This window comes from Elephas maximus, chromosome 27 (genome assembly GCF_024166365.1).
Source record: "Elephas maximus indicus isolate mEleMax1 chromosome 27, mEleMax1 primary haplotype, whole genome shotgun sequence".
Lineage (NCBI taxonomy): Eukaryota > Metazoa > Chordata > Mammalia > Proboscidea > Elephantidae > Elephas > Elephas maximus.
This window is the reverse complement of record NC_064845.1, coordinates 25,855,639-25,870,925: the sequence shown is the minus strand read 5'-3', so window position 1 is coordinate 25,870,925 and position 15,287 is coordinate 25,855,639. Positions and strand designations below refer to the sequence as shown.

Genomic DNA, 15,287 nt, shown 5'->3' with positions numbered 1-15,287 from the left:
AAGAGAGAGGCCATGCTGAGGAGCGCCGAGGCCTCAGAGACGTCTGTAAAGCCAACCTTCCAGCTAAGCCAGCCACCGAGTGAACGCCGCCCAGTGAGTGATCCCAGCTGACACCACCTGGAACGAAAGACCACCCCACTGAACACTGCCTGAACTCCTGACCTACAGAACTGTGAGCGAATAAATGGTGGTTGTTTCAACCCACTAAGTTCCAGGTTAGTTTGTTATACATCAGTAAATAACTGAAACGGGTTAATTCAGCGTTTAGAGATAGAGGGCCTTAATGAAACTGCAATCTCAACGATGACTCATAACCCCCCTCAGATAAATGAGAAATGAAATCATCAGCAGACCGAGTGAGAAGTAGGAGACGGAATTCAGAGATGGACAATGACTCAGCAAAACTGTCTCTTAAAAGGATCAACCCAAAAACCAAACCCACTGCCGTGGAGTTGATCCCGACTCTTAAAAGAATAGCCATCTTCTATTCGGTTTCCCAAGCCTCTCTGTTAGAAAGGAGCTACCAGCTTTATTATTAGAGTAGTTCACATGATTAAACTAATGTTTCTATATTCCTGCTCAACCACACCTCTCTCTCTCTCCTCCTCTACCACCAGCAACAAAAATTCCTTGCTGTAAGTTTATTTTGCAAGTATCAACATATGTACATAAAATCATCCAAATAAAAGGACAATTTCCAAAAAGAAAAAAAAAAAACTTAACTGAAAAAAGCCACATTTTAGAGTTTTTAAATGGCTTTCTTGATCTTGATGAACAAGTAAAGCCAGCAAAGCCCAAAAGCAGCTCTCTCTAGAGAGAACTCCCTAGAACTTTCTCCCACAAATCCACTTGTCAATGACAGAGAAGCCAGGATTAGAAGGTCGGTGTGGGTTCTGACATGGGGGAAACAGATTTCTATTCCAGGTTGCCTCACTAACATTTGTGATTTTGAGCAGGCCATTTAGCCTCTCTGAATCTCAGATTCTTCATCTTTAAAATGGAATGTAATTCACTGAACAAATGTTTATTGAGCTCCTACTCTGTGCCATGGTGGCATAGTGGTTAAGAGCTATGGATGATAACCAAAAGGTTTCACAGTTCGAATCCATCAGGCGCTCCTCGGAAACCCTATGGGGCAGCAGTTCTACCCTGTCCTATAGGGTTGCTATGAGTCGGAATCGACTCAACGGCAATGGGTTTGGTTTGTTTTTTTACTCTGTGCCATGCACGTTCTAGACATTTGAGATACATCGATGAACAAAATAGACAAAAAATACAGAATTTCTGCCCTCTTGGAGCTTATATTCTACTGAAAAGAGATAATAAACATAATAAAATGATATGGGATGATAGAAAGTGGTAAATTCTATGGTAAAATTGGAACAGGGTCAGGAGGGACAATAATACAGGGCAAGAAAGCAGACTGCAGTTTTAACTAGTACCATTTTTTTTATACATGTTATTGAGAATGTGACACTTGCACAAAGACTTGAAGGAGATGAGAGAGTGAGCCGTGAGGCTATCTGAGGGAAGAGTCCCAGAGAGAGGGAACAATAAGGGCAAAGTCCTGAGGCGGGAGTATGCCTGCTGAGTTTCAGGAACAGCAAGAAGATGATTGTGGCGGGGACACAGTGAGTAAGGGAGAGACTAGTAAGAAATCAGCTACGTGACCTTTACTGAACATTTTGATCAAAGATTCTATAGAAGAATCCTGATCAAAAGGGAAAAAATGCAGAACATAATTTCAAATTCTTATGGAATCCAGACTTTCTGGATCCATGGAGGCTGGATGAACCCCCAAATCTATTGCTCTAAGATAATCTTTAAACCTTAAACCAAAAATATCCCCTGACATCTTCTTAAAACCTAACAGTAATTTAGCTTAACTAGTAAAGAATGTCTGCCTTGGGCATTATGCTCTTCTAAGATGGAGGATCTACATGGGATCAAACTGATAATAGCAACTCAAAAGATTAGATAGGAATATTAGAAACCAGCGAGCTGATGTTAATGCAGGAGGAACGACTCAGTAAAGGAGGGTGAGAATGGCTGCACAACTTGAAGAACGTAATCAATGACACTGAATTGTACATGTAGAAACTTGAATTGGTTTGTTTTTGCTGTGTATATTCTCAACAACAGCAAATAAAATTAAAATAAAATAAAATATTTTTCAAAAAGATTACATACACAAAAATATCAACCATTATATGAAGCCTCCAGGTAATGAGCAATCCTAGGTAACTGTAGTCTACAAAACATACCTCAACCAAAACCACTGACATGAAAACAAAAAAAAGTCAGCTACATGAGGGATTGGGGTACTACGGGGTCGATCATGCAGAGCCTTTAGCCATTGTAAGGCTTTGGCTTTACCTCTGATTGAAGTGGGGTCATTGCATGGTTCTGAGCAGAGGAGTGGCATGTTCTAATGTGCCATGTAACAAGACCCCTCTGGTCTCGGAGTTGAGAACAGATTTGTAAGGGGCAAGGACAGAAGCAGGGAGTCTGCTGCAATAATCCAGGGGAGAAATGATGACCCACACCCTGACATTTTAATTTGCCTATTGTGGGCCTCTGTTGAGTGAATGGCATGTAATACATGGCGGAAAGGATGGGGGGGGGTGTAAATGATGGTTCTGTTCCCTTTGACACACCTACCCTGCACCGGGCTGTGCTGGAGACTGGACAGGTTCCGGCTGACCTCTCCTGGGGTTATGACTAACTGCGGTGGAGGGAGTGGAAGAGGGAGGGAGGTCTTTGTGTTTCTTTCCAAGTTTGTTGGGAACTGCTCATCTGAGAGGAGTGGCTGGCCAGCCCCGCGAAAATCTGATCCTGGTTGGATATGTATTTGGGGAAAATAGATCACTGTACACTCCTTGAACAGGAAACTTAGGCAGCCTGTCAATAATGGCTGGGTTTTAAAGACTGGAAATACCTCTTGACTAGGAGAGCTAGCATCCAGGTCCCACCAAGAGGGTTGGAGAGGAGCTTGCAGCCAGGATATGCAGCAGGACATACAGGCTGGGATAAGGGTAAGTCCTCCTGGGCTTTTAATGTTCCATTGGGACTTCCCTTACACACACAATGCATGGAAAACCCAGTGCCTGCCACTTTCGAGAAAACGTTCAATGAGTGTTACAAAGGAAACCATCAGAATGGATTTGGCATTGAGCTGAATTATGCTGGTTACCTTGTGACTTGTCTCATTCTTCTACAGACATGGTCACCTCCAAACAATTCCACTTCATCAGGGGTTCTTATTCATTAGGCTTTTGTCAACCAAAGCTGGGCTGTATTTTATACAGGTTGTCGCCTCTAGGAATCCTAAGGAGATTTATATTTTAAAAGTGGTCTAAATTCAACACCCATTTATGATTAAAAAAAAAAAAACCCTCAGCAAACTAGGAATAGAGAAGACTCTTCCTCCACCTAATAAAGAACACCTACAAATACCTACAGCTGACGTCACACTTAATGGTGAGAAGCTAGATGATGTTCCCCTGAGATCAGAAACAAGGCAAAGATGTTCCTGCTCCCCACTGCTATTCAACATCACACGGGAAGTCCTACCTAACACAGAAAGACAAGGAAAGGAAATAAAGGGTATGCAGATTAGGAAGGAAAGAATAAAACTGTGAGAATAAAGGAAAGAATAAAACTGTCTTTGTTCACAGATGACATGATTGTCTACATAGAAAATCCCAAAACATCAACAAAATCTTAGCACTGATAAGTGACGATACCAAGGTTGCAGGACACCACTACACGTCTATTAAACAAAAAAATTAGAATGGCTAAAAGCTAAAACACTGGCAACACCAAATGCTGGGGAGGATACAGGGCAACAGGAGTTCTCCTTTATTGCTAATGGGGAAGCAAAATGGTACAGCCACGTTGGATGACAGTTTGGCAGTTTTTTACAAAGCCAAACAGCCTTAACGTGTTGTTGCTGTTGTTATCATTGTTGTTAGTACCACCTAATGGCAACCCCACGTGCTACAGAGTAGAACTGCTCCATAGGGTTTTCTCGCCTGTAATCTTTATGGAAGCAGATCGCCAGGCCTTTTCTTCTACGGTACTGCTGGGGGAGTTCAAACCACCAACATCTAGGTTAGCAGTTGAGTTCAAACCATTACTGAGACCAGGGACCAACAATCGCGCTCCTTTGTATTTTCTGAAAACTGTTAAAAACTTATGTGCCCACAAAAACCTGCACACAAATGTTTATAGCAGCTTTGTTCATTATTGCCAGAAGTTCGAAGCAGCGGTCTTTCAATGGATGAATGGATGAATAAACTGCAGTATACCTATACAATGGAATATCATTCAGGGATAAAAAGAAACGTGCTAACAAGCTGAGGAAAAATATGGGGGAACCTTAAATTCATATGGCTAAGTGAAAGAAACCAGTCTGAAAATTCCACATACCGTATGATTGCGACTATATGACATTCTGGAAAAGGCAAAACTACAGAGATGGTGAAGAGATCAGTGGTTGACGGGATGGGGCGGGGGTGCTGAATACGTGGAACGCAGGGCATTTTGCATTTTTAGGGCAGTTAGACCATTCTGTATGATACTGTAATGGTGGATACATGACATTATACATTTGTCAAAACCCACAGGACTGAACAACACTAATGTAAGCTATAGAATTTAATTAACAGCAATGTATCAATATTCATCAATTATAACGCATGTAACATACTAATGCAAGATGTTAATAATTGAAGAAACTGTCGGGGGGGAAGAGAGTGTACAGGATCTCTGTACTTTCTGCACAATTTTTCTATAAACTCTCAAAAATGAAGTGTATTAAATAAAGAAAAGAAAGGTGGTCTATAGTATTCTTGATTGTCCCTTTTCTATATACGTGATCTCCTCCTTTTCTTTTTATCTGTATCTCAGCCCCCAAGGCTCTGGCTATTTTTTTCAACCAACACTTTTTGGGTACCTCTTAAGGAGCCCTGGTGGCTCAGTTGTTAAGTGTTCGTCTCCTAACCAAAAGGTCGGCAGTTCAAATCTACCAGCCACTCCTCAGAAACCCTGTGGGGGCAGTTCTACTCTGTGCTAGAGGGTCGCTATGAGTCAGAATCAACTCAATGGCAACGGGTTTATGTACCAAACACTTAGCTCAGATCTAGAATTTCAGAGCCGAAAACTTCAAGGTCCCTGTCCTTCAACTGTGTTTGTTCTAAGAAATCTCTGTTTTCTGCACAGGACCTGCATAGACCCTAATGCACTTGAGAAAAGGCTGTGACAAATCTAGAGGACCCCAAAGAAGGAATCAATTTTTCTCTGAAGTGGGTCTTGGAGAGTGAGATAAACAGGGAAATATACTCATGGCAGAGCTACTAATAGCTAAGAATAGCAATTGCCTCTCCAAAAATTGTGTGCGTATATGTGTTATAAATTACAACTATTATAAATTTTATCGATAGAAAGGATATGTAGCACACAACTTACTACCAATAAAATATATGACACTCATAATTTATTAATTACTCATGAAATGCTTTCACTGATTTTTGCCACTGTGTCTATAGCCAAACTAGGTTTGCAATTGACAAATAAGTGTAGCTATGACATTGATAGGAGCCTTGGTGGGGCAACGGTTAAGTGCTTGCCTGCTAACTGAAAGGCTGGTGGTTTGAACCCACCCAGAAGCTCCATGGGAAAAGACCTGGCAATTTGCTCCTGTTAAGTTAAAAAAAAAACCATTGCCACCGAGTCGATTCCAACTCAGCAACCCTATAGGACAGAGAAGAACTGTCCCATAGAGTTTCCAAGGAGCACTTGGCGGATTTGATCTGCCAGCCACTTGTTTAGCATCCATAGCTAAGCAACTATACCACCAGGGTTTCCCTGTAAAGTCTACAGCCTAGAAAATCCTATAGGGCAGTTCTACCCCGTCACATGGGGTCACTATGAGTCAAAATTGACTCTATGACATTTTGACGCCAACAACAACATCATCGTAACATGGATATGCTGGCTGACATTTTTGTTTAATGAGTAAAACAAAAGTGAAACAACAAAAATGTATGTGAGAACTTCACTCCTTGGTCAACGACATGAGCACCTTCTTTGGTGAATCCAGCAATAATTTTGAACACTGGAAAAATAGATCCGTAATTTTTTGTGCTGTTCATAATGTAACGGCTACAGGCATGACACACTTTAAGGTTAATCCATATTATTAACATTTTTCCATCACTTTCTAAGCCTGGGCAATCAGTAAAACCAGAAATCAAACCATGATTTGCAGGGTTTGTTGATTTCCGTGGTGTAAATACTGCCTAAAAAACCCTGTTGCCATCGAGTCAGTTCTGGCTCATGGCGACTCCGTGTGTCACAGAGTGCAGCTGCTCCACAGGACTTTCTGGGCTGTAATCTTTATGGAAGCAGGTTGCCAGGCCTTTCTTCTGTGCCTCTGCTGGGTGGGTTTGAACCACCAAACCTTTAGGTTAGTAGGTGATCGCAAACTGTTTGTACCACTTAAATACTGCCACCATAGCCAATTGCAAGGCAGCGCTATGACAGAGTTGCACAGTAGGAAGCAATTATACACTATTCCCGACAGACAGATACCACAGACATAAATAACTGCAACTTTTTTTTTTTACAGCCTAACAGTAAAATGTAGTCAAATAATTAAAAAGTGATGAGCTTTGAGTATTTATTTCTTTTGCTTTAATAAGTTTAATTTTTAATTATAAGTTAGCATATTTTAATTTTCAATTAAGGCCATGTTTAACAGTTTCTTGCAAAATTCCTGGAAAACAAACAGCTGACTCTCGTGAGCCTGTACAAACCATCTCCGGCACACACACCGCTGCTTGTAGCACACAGAAGGAATTCACGAAATAACAGTTGCCTTTCTTTCCTTTATTAAAGAACACAAAATAGAAGTGGATTAGATAAGGTGGGTAAAAGAATGACTGGTCCAAGTCCACAAAGAAAGGGCTGTCCAGAAAGCAGTGGTAATGTTGTCCCTCCTTTTTCTGAGCACGTTCCCTGTCATTTTCTTCCAGAAGTGTAAGGACTGCTCTGCTCTGTGAAGGGGAAAAGGCTCCGTGGAATGACCCACATGTGTCAGTCTCCCTCCTGGGCAGGCTCCAGGGCGATGGGCCTCCTGCAGGGCACATAATGCTCTGGCTTTGTGTCCAGACAAGCAGCTCAGCCAGCCCCGACCTCACACACGGTGTCAGGTGACACTCAGAGATTGTCTCCAGCAGCTCAGACTTCGCAGCAGCCAGCAAGATCTGGGAATATTTGTGACTGTGCCACAAAGAGCGATTCTAAGGTGTCAATCAGGAAAACACTCCATCGTTCTGAAATTCATGTGACAAAGTCCACAGAGAGGAAGCTGCTAATACGGAAATAACAAAATCTGCACGTTCCCTGATAGCAGCTCAGGCTCTAAAACACACCACCTCACCATCTCTGTCAGCTGGTGCTTAACACCTCTTCAAGACACCTCCACCGAGCACCAAGGTGCTTGGTCTCAGGACACAAAGGACCAAAGCGTTCCAAGTGATGGTCCTAAGGGCTTTGTAAAATGCGACAGCACCTTTCACTTGGAGCACTCGGCAAGCCTTCCTTTGCCTACAGGCTGGAGAGTGGGCACAGGTAGAGAAAAACAGAGGGAACTCAGAGGAAGGTATGCCTACAAGCTAAGGGAAAGAATGACCAAGCCTAGTAATCAATTCCCACTCCCCGGATGAGTGTTTGGGCTCCTGCATAAACTGCTTTCTCAGCGACCATAGGAAGATGGCAGGGAGGAGGGACTGTAATGAACATCTATTACCTATTACTTTATCTGACTTTAGTCCTTACTTTTCTGGATTTTGCCTTTCCATTTTCTGAGAACCAAGCCACATGGTTATCATGGCAGCAGGCAGTTTATGCAACATTATTCTGCTCCTTTAGCTACAAGTGATTGATTCAGGGATAAGTACCCATCCCAGTGTAGGCTAATCAATCATAGATAGACAGACAGACAGACAGATAACTGTTGTCAAGTTGACTCTGACTCATGACGACTTTATGTACAACAGAACAAAACGTTGCCTGGTACTGTGTCAGCCTCACAATCATCACCATGTTCAAGTCTGTCATTGCAGCTATTTTGCCCATCCATCTCACTTGAGGGTCTCCCTCGCCCTTGCTGGCCCCCTACTGCACAAAACATGACGTCCTCCTCCAGCAATTGATCCCTTCTGATGATGTGTCCGGAGCCCAGGTGGCACAGCAGCATCCAAAGCAAGCGAGTTGGACAATACTCTGTTATGATCCATAAGGTTTTCATTGGATAATTTTTAGGAGTAATCACCAGGCCTTTCTTCCTAGTCTGTCTTAATCTGGAAGCTCTGTTGAAACATGTCCACCGGTGACTCTCCCGGCATTTGAATCACTGGTGGCAAAGCTTCCTGCGTCACAGCAACACGGAAGCCACCGCAGTACCACAAAGTGACAGAGGGTGGTCATCAATCTGATCCCCTAGGAATTTGGGCTTTGGGCTTTGACTTTGGTCCCAGAGTTGGGTTTCCCTCCAGGCTGTTAAACCTGCTGTATGTAAAATCATGGTCCAATGGTGGCCATGTTCCTCTGAGTAGACTAAGTAGGAGAAGAAACCAGTCATTACAAGAGAGAAAAGATAAAAGACCCCAGAAAGAAGGAGAGGCAAACCACGATGAGAAATCATGAAGGCTTTCAAGTCCATGGTCTCACTGGGATCCTGAGGCCCAAATCATTGCTGCCACTAGATTCCAGGAGATATTTCCATACAACTTTACAATTTCCTTTCTTCTTGTGATAGTTTGACCTGAGTTTTTGTTACCTCAAACCAAAATACGTATAATTTGTGAAAGTCCTGAAGAAGGGTTAAAATTAAGAGCTGGCTTCTCCAGAAAATGTTGTGGTGGCCAGCAGGGTCATCTGGTCACTTAAGTAGGTGGTCGCATTACTTCCTGTTTGCCACTGGTTATCTTTGAATGGTCATCAATGATACTACTAATAACACTTACAGATCACTTACAAGGAGACAAACACTGTATTAACTGGTACACATAATTATTTCATTTAGTCTTCCCAACAATTCTATAAAGAAGGTATTATTATTATTATTTAAAAAAAATCCTTGTATTACAGATAGGGAGCATTGAATGTTTAAGCATTATATGACTAAGTTTCTGTAACTCGTAGATCCATTAGACTATCTGGACAATTTCATCCCTGTGAACTCATATTCGTCACACTAAGCATCCTGATTTTTGTTTTACAAATATGGACATTCTGCATTTATTTATTTATTTGTGTTTTATCTTGTTCCAGAAAGGATTTAAGGAGCACCTCATTAAAAATGCATATAATGCAATACAAAATGATAAATTTAACTGAATGCTCAATTGGGTTAAAGGTAAAGTGAGAAGAAGAAAGATACTATAATGTAGGAGAAATGACAGTGCCACGAAAGCCTGACAGACAGGGTTTAATGTGAAAATTATTTATCACAGCATCATTTATAATAATAAAAAATTGGAAACTACATGTCCCACATAAGGAGGCAGAATAAATTATAGCACATCTAGTTGATGAAATGTACCATAAAAATCAGATTAAGGACATTGAAAAATGCCTACAACCTTTTTTTTTTTTTCATGAATAAAACAGAATGTGTAGTGTAACACCAATTTTGTAAACATTTAAGGGAGGTAGGAACAAATCTCAGTCTACAAGTTCAATCCTGCAAGAACCTACTTCTTTAGTTTACTTTTTTATAACTTTCAAGAACTCTAATCTCCCCATTCCCCAGGGTTTTCTCTGGGTTCCATAGGTGCCAAGGCATGAGGGTTGATATAAGCGTGGAGAAGAATTCTTCTCTGGGTACTGTCTTCTATCCATGTTGGTGTTGGCTGAGACATTCTCATTCCCATGCAATCTTTACTTTTTATCTGTGCAGTGCACTGTTGGACCATCCCAACAAGTCTCCCTTTCACCTACACAAGATTAAGCTGAGTTTCTGTCTGCTTCTACAGTGAGAATCTTAAGTAATACAGTTTCACTCACCTTTGTTATTCTCCCAGGTGCAATGCTTGGCTCATCTTAGGAGCTACACAAGGAATTACTGTTTGATTGAATTTGACTTATTTAAACAACTAAGTGTGAATACCTAAGTATTTTCGACATCACGTATACCCTGTGTCAACATGTCTTGTGTATTACATGGAACATTGACAACATGGTAATACGGATTTGGAGATATCTTGCACAATCCTAGGGACATTTATTTAAGAAAAATACTGAATCATTGTAAGAACCACCAGCTTTGTGGCATTTTAACTTGACCTATTCTCATATCACTCTTTTCAGCTCATAAAAACCAAAAACCCAGTGCTGTCGAGTCGATTCCGACTCATTTCAGCTCATGGTTACCTTGAAAACCAACAGCCTCACAACCATGGTAGCTATGAAAACCAGCAGCTTAGTAGCCACTAGAGGGAGCAGAAAAGGTTTGAAGCTCCCCCAAAGTCCTATCCCCAGAGAATTGTCACTATTTGACCAGTCTGGCAGCTCACTGAAAAAACTCCATTCTCAGAGTTCATCTTTCCAGACTCATACTCACTCTGTAAGACCAGCACTATCCCTAGGACATTTGTCAGAAACAATTAGTAGCAACTGTCTAACATCACAGCTGCCTGAAGTAGAAATACTGGTACCAAAAACCAAACACAGTGCCATCAAGTCGATTCTGACTCATAGCGACCCTATAGGAGGGGTCAACAAAAGGCAGGCCAAAAACATTCATTAAGAAAAAAAAGTTGAGGAGTGAGATGTCCATGGGGGCTTTGTAAAGTCCTGACATGTTGCTGAGATTCTAGGTCTCACGCATATGCAGGGCTGTGCATATGCCCAGGGAAGACCTGAGAAGACCCTATTTTCTCACCTCTGGGTGACCTTGAGGCTCTGCACAAGAAGGAAAGAAAGGCTAGGTAAAGTTGTAAAATGTCTGCCAGGGCATTGATGCTGTGCCTAACACACACTGAGCCCCTTAGAAAAAGCTGGGAGACGTGTTGATTCAAGGCATATAAGGAAATCTCTGTCCCATCATTTGCTGACACTAAGGGACCCTGATGGCACAGTGGTTAAGAGCTCAAGCCATTAACAAGAAGTCAGGAGTTCAAATCCACCAGCTGCTCCTTGGAAACCCTATCGAGCAGTTCTACTCTGTCCTACAGGGTCACTATGAGTCGGAATCAAGTCAACAGCAATGGGTTTATGGGTAAGCAAACCAAGCAGAGACTTCAGTGGCTGCACACAACTAAGGATACAGGCTTTACAGAAGTAATCCAAGAAAGACACTAAACAAACAGCAACAACAACAAATCCTACAGAGGTGGGAATATGATTTTCGATTTTCCACGTTATATTAACTAGAAAATCTGGTCTTTAAAAAAAAATTATGAGACATGCAAAGAAATAGAGAAGTATAGCTCATACACAGGAAAAGAAGCAGTCAAGAAAAACTGTTTCTGAGGCACCCATATGTTGAATATACTAGGCAAAAATTTAAACCAGCTATTACAAAGGAAATCATGTCTAAAAAATTAAGGAAAATGTGAAATTAATGTCTCACCAAATAAAGAATATCAATAATGTGAAAGCAGTTGTACTTTAAAAAAAAAAAGGAAGAAATTCTAGACTTTTAAAGTACAATTATTAAAAGGAAATAGTCACTTTAGGGGCTCCACAGCAGTTGTGAATTGGTAGAAAAAAGAATCAGCAAACCTGAAGATAAGACTATTAAGATTATCTGATTTGAGGAACAGAAAAAAAAAAAAAAGAAGAAAATGACCAGGGTCTCAGAGACTTCATGGGACCAACATACACATCATGGGAGTCACAGAGGAGAGAGAAAAGGGGACAGAAAGAATATTTAAAGAAAACCACTGAAGACTTCCAAACTTTGATGAAAACATTAGACAATGAAAACCCTATGGATCACAACAGCGTATCGCCCAGTACAGTGCTGGAAGATGAGCCCCCTAGGTTGGAAGGCACTCAAAACACACAGTGACCACAACAATGGACTTGAGCACACCAGCAATTGTGCAGATGGCAGAGGACAAGGCGACATTGTTCTGTTGCATATGGGGTCCCCATAAGTTGGAATTGACTCTATAGCAACTAACGACTACAACATTAGTAAGCAAAACTACGCCATAAAATAAGATTGGACATGCGTACTCAGCAAAGACCAAGGATTCCTTGCACAGTGCTTTGAAGAAGAAAATCACTGAGTATTTATGGGTAAGACCCTGTTCTAATGTGTGTGCAGTTTATGTTGGCCTGAGACAACAGATGAGGGCTGTGTGGCTGAGGGCCCAGAAAATGTGCTGCTGCTCATGTGAGCTGCATGTTGCAAACAGAAGTAGTGTCCAGGACTTGCAGCGGGAATGGTCCCAGGAGAGAAGTGTCCCAGCGCACTCAGCCACATGTAGTTACTATGGAAAAACCAAGAACATCTTTTTTCAGCTGTCTCTGTCTGACTCTCTCCAATTTTCTTTTCTTTTTTCCAATAATAGGTCTAGTCATAAGTTTTTGAATACAGTCAATTTTGTCAACTGGCGGCTACCAAAGGATAAGCCAGAATTTGCCAAAGAATACTGGTACAACTACCAATCTCTTCCCTCCCTCCTCCGCCACCCTGTGAGTTAGTCAAATGACTTATCAATTGTAAGTGAATTTTCTAATTGACAGTTTTGCAACATCTTAGCTCGTGGTTTCTATTGTTTCCCTTAAAAACATTGCTTAGTCAAAGTTAAAAAGAATTTTTTGTACACCAAGTACTACCTTTAATATGCCTTTAAGCATTTCTCTCTCTTTCAGAATTTGAAGGGCTTTCTTTTTAGAAGTTAATGAATGAACTTTAAAGCAGTTTTACAACTTTCATGTCCTTCTTTGCATTTCTTTCTCATAGGAATAAACACATACAGGAACACACCAACGGGGAGTTGTAGATATTTAGTATCCTGAGAGTGCAAACGTGCCACGCTAACTCCCTGCTTCTTCCTTCTCGCCACTTCCTCTGTTCCCAGTGTCATAGACACTTATTTTGGCTACTTGAAAAAGCCTAAATGGGAACAAAGTTTTATCTAAAAAGACACATGTCAACATTACCATAGGTTACCTGATGCACTGAATCATTAGTCCGTATTTGTCATCCTCTTGTAATAAAATTATTCACAATCTAGCAAGGCTTCAGGAGAATGAAATATACCCACCTCTCAACTTTAGGCTCAACTGGTGATGTGAACGGAAATGTGCTTGTGTGGCTGGGTTGCTCCCTTGTGCTCTGGTGATCCACCCTGAGAAGAACATACTCCAGGTAGCTGCGGAACCTTTGGCCTGGGCTCCAGGACAAAACATGTGGAGCAGACTTGAACTCAGTCTGCAGCCTAAAGCCTGGCACAGAATGCCTAGCCCAGTTTATTTGTAGCAGACCCACGGAACTGTGAGCGACTCAATATTTGAAATGGAAACAGGAAGGGTGGGTGTTTATCATTGGGCATGAGGCCAGGCTTGCAGCTGAAAAAGAGGCTAGTCAAGCCAAATTAAAAAAAAACCAAACCCACTGCCGTCGAGTCGATTCTGACTCATAGCGACCCTATAGGACAGAGTAGAACCGCACCATAGAGTTTCCAAGGAGCATCTGGTACATTTGAACAGCTGACCTTTTAGTTAGCAGCCGTAGCACTTAACCACTATACCACCAGGGTTTCCTCAAGCCAAATAGCTATGCCCAAAACGGGTCATTAAAGGGGGTGGGGGGCGAGAGCCCCTTTACAGAAGCTGGAAGTCAAAGACAAATAGGTTCCCAAGCATCTAAGAATACAGAAGCAAGGAGCAGTGGCTCATCATGGGTGAATGGGAGATGGTCTGCAAAATTTCCAGAAAAGAAGGGGAAATCCCCAGGATGGCGCTTTCCATGCTCCGCATGAAGACAGGAATGGCTTCCTGTCATGGATTGAATTGTGTCCCCCCAAAATAATGAATCAATTTGGCTAAGCCATGATTCCCGGTATCATTTGGTTGTCCACCATTTTGTCATCTGATGTGATTTTCCTATGTGTTATAAACCCTTCCTCTATGATGTTAATGAGGTGGGATAGGCAGCAGTTATGTTAATGAGGCAGAACTCAATCTACAAGGTTGGATTATATCTTGAGCCATTCTCTCTTGAGTTTTTTTTTAAAAAAAGAAGCCAGCAGAGAGACGGGGGGCCTCATACCACCAAGAAAGCAGTGCCAGGAGCAGAGCTTGTCTTTTGAACCTGGGATTCCTACGAGGAGAAGCTCCTAGTCCAAAAGAAAATTGATGACAAGGACCTTTCTTCAGAGGTGACAGAAACAGAAAGCCTTCTCCTGGAGCTGACGCCCTGATTCTAGCCTACTAGACTGAGAAAATAAATTTCTCTTAAAGCCATCCACTTGTGGTATTTCTGATAGAGCAGCATTAGATAACTAAGGCACTCCAAAAAAAAAAAAAAAAAAAAGGCACTCCCCCTAGAGGTATGCAATCTTTTCTCTAGGAGATGGGGAAGAGGACAGACACTGGCAAAATTGAATTAAAAAAAAAAAAGCTAAGTGCCCAGCTCAGAGTAGATGTTTAATACATGTTTCTTTTTCTTTCTTTTTTCAAACCTCCTTTTTTCCATGACTTTTACAAGTGTTTAGGGATCTCTTCTTGACTCCCTAATGTTCAAGGGATGTTCTGTCTCTGACTCTCTGAGTTGACTAACCATCAGTATTGCTCAAGCCTAGACAGCCAGCTTCTCTCTTCTGCACACACTGGGTTTTACTAAAAGACTGTCTATGAAAAAAGGGGGAGCTTCCTGTGTTAATGAAAAGTTCTAAAAAAATTTTTTTTTAAGTGAATTTATAATCTCTTGAGGTTAAAGTTGGCCAAAGAATGGTACTAAATTTTAGGAACTGGTTTCTTTTTTCCAACAAGGATGTACTAGGAAAAATTCAGGAGCTTAGGTAACCCGTTGAGTTCTTCTCTCCTATCTGCCTTGCACTGGTTCTCCTAAGCAGGCTCGCACAACAAGCAAGGAATGTTAATGTTATCAATTAACTCTAGAAAAGAAAAAGCCCTGGCAACCCCAGGAACACAAAGGGGAAGAAGCATTGCTATCTCCAGGTTTCATTAATGGTGGAAAGAGGAGTCCAGCCCAGGGAGCTGCCCAGAGAGATTCTACAAGAGATAAAGTGCCAAAGGTC

General features: G+C 41.6%; 1 long non-coding RNA gene across 1 annotated transcript in view; it reads right to left on the bottom strand.

The window, feature by feature from the left end:
- Positions 1-13,465, bottom strand: part of LOC126068361 (uncharacterized) — a 515,560-nt gene extending 502,095 nt beyond the window's left edge. The window contains exon 1 of the long non-coding RNA XR_007515635.1: positions 13,290-13,465. This is a non-coding gene — a long non-coding RNA (uncharacterized LOC126068361). The remainder of the gene's footprint in view (positions 1-13,289) is intronic.
- Between the last annotated feature and the right edge of the window lie 1,822 nt (positions 13,466-15,287).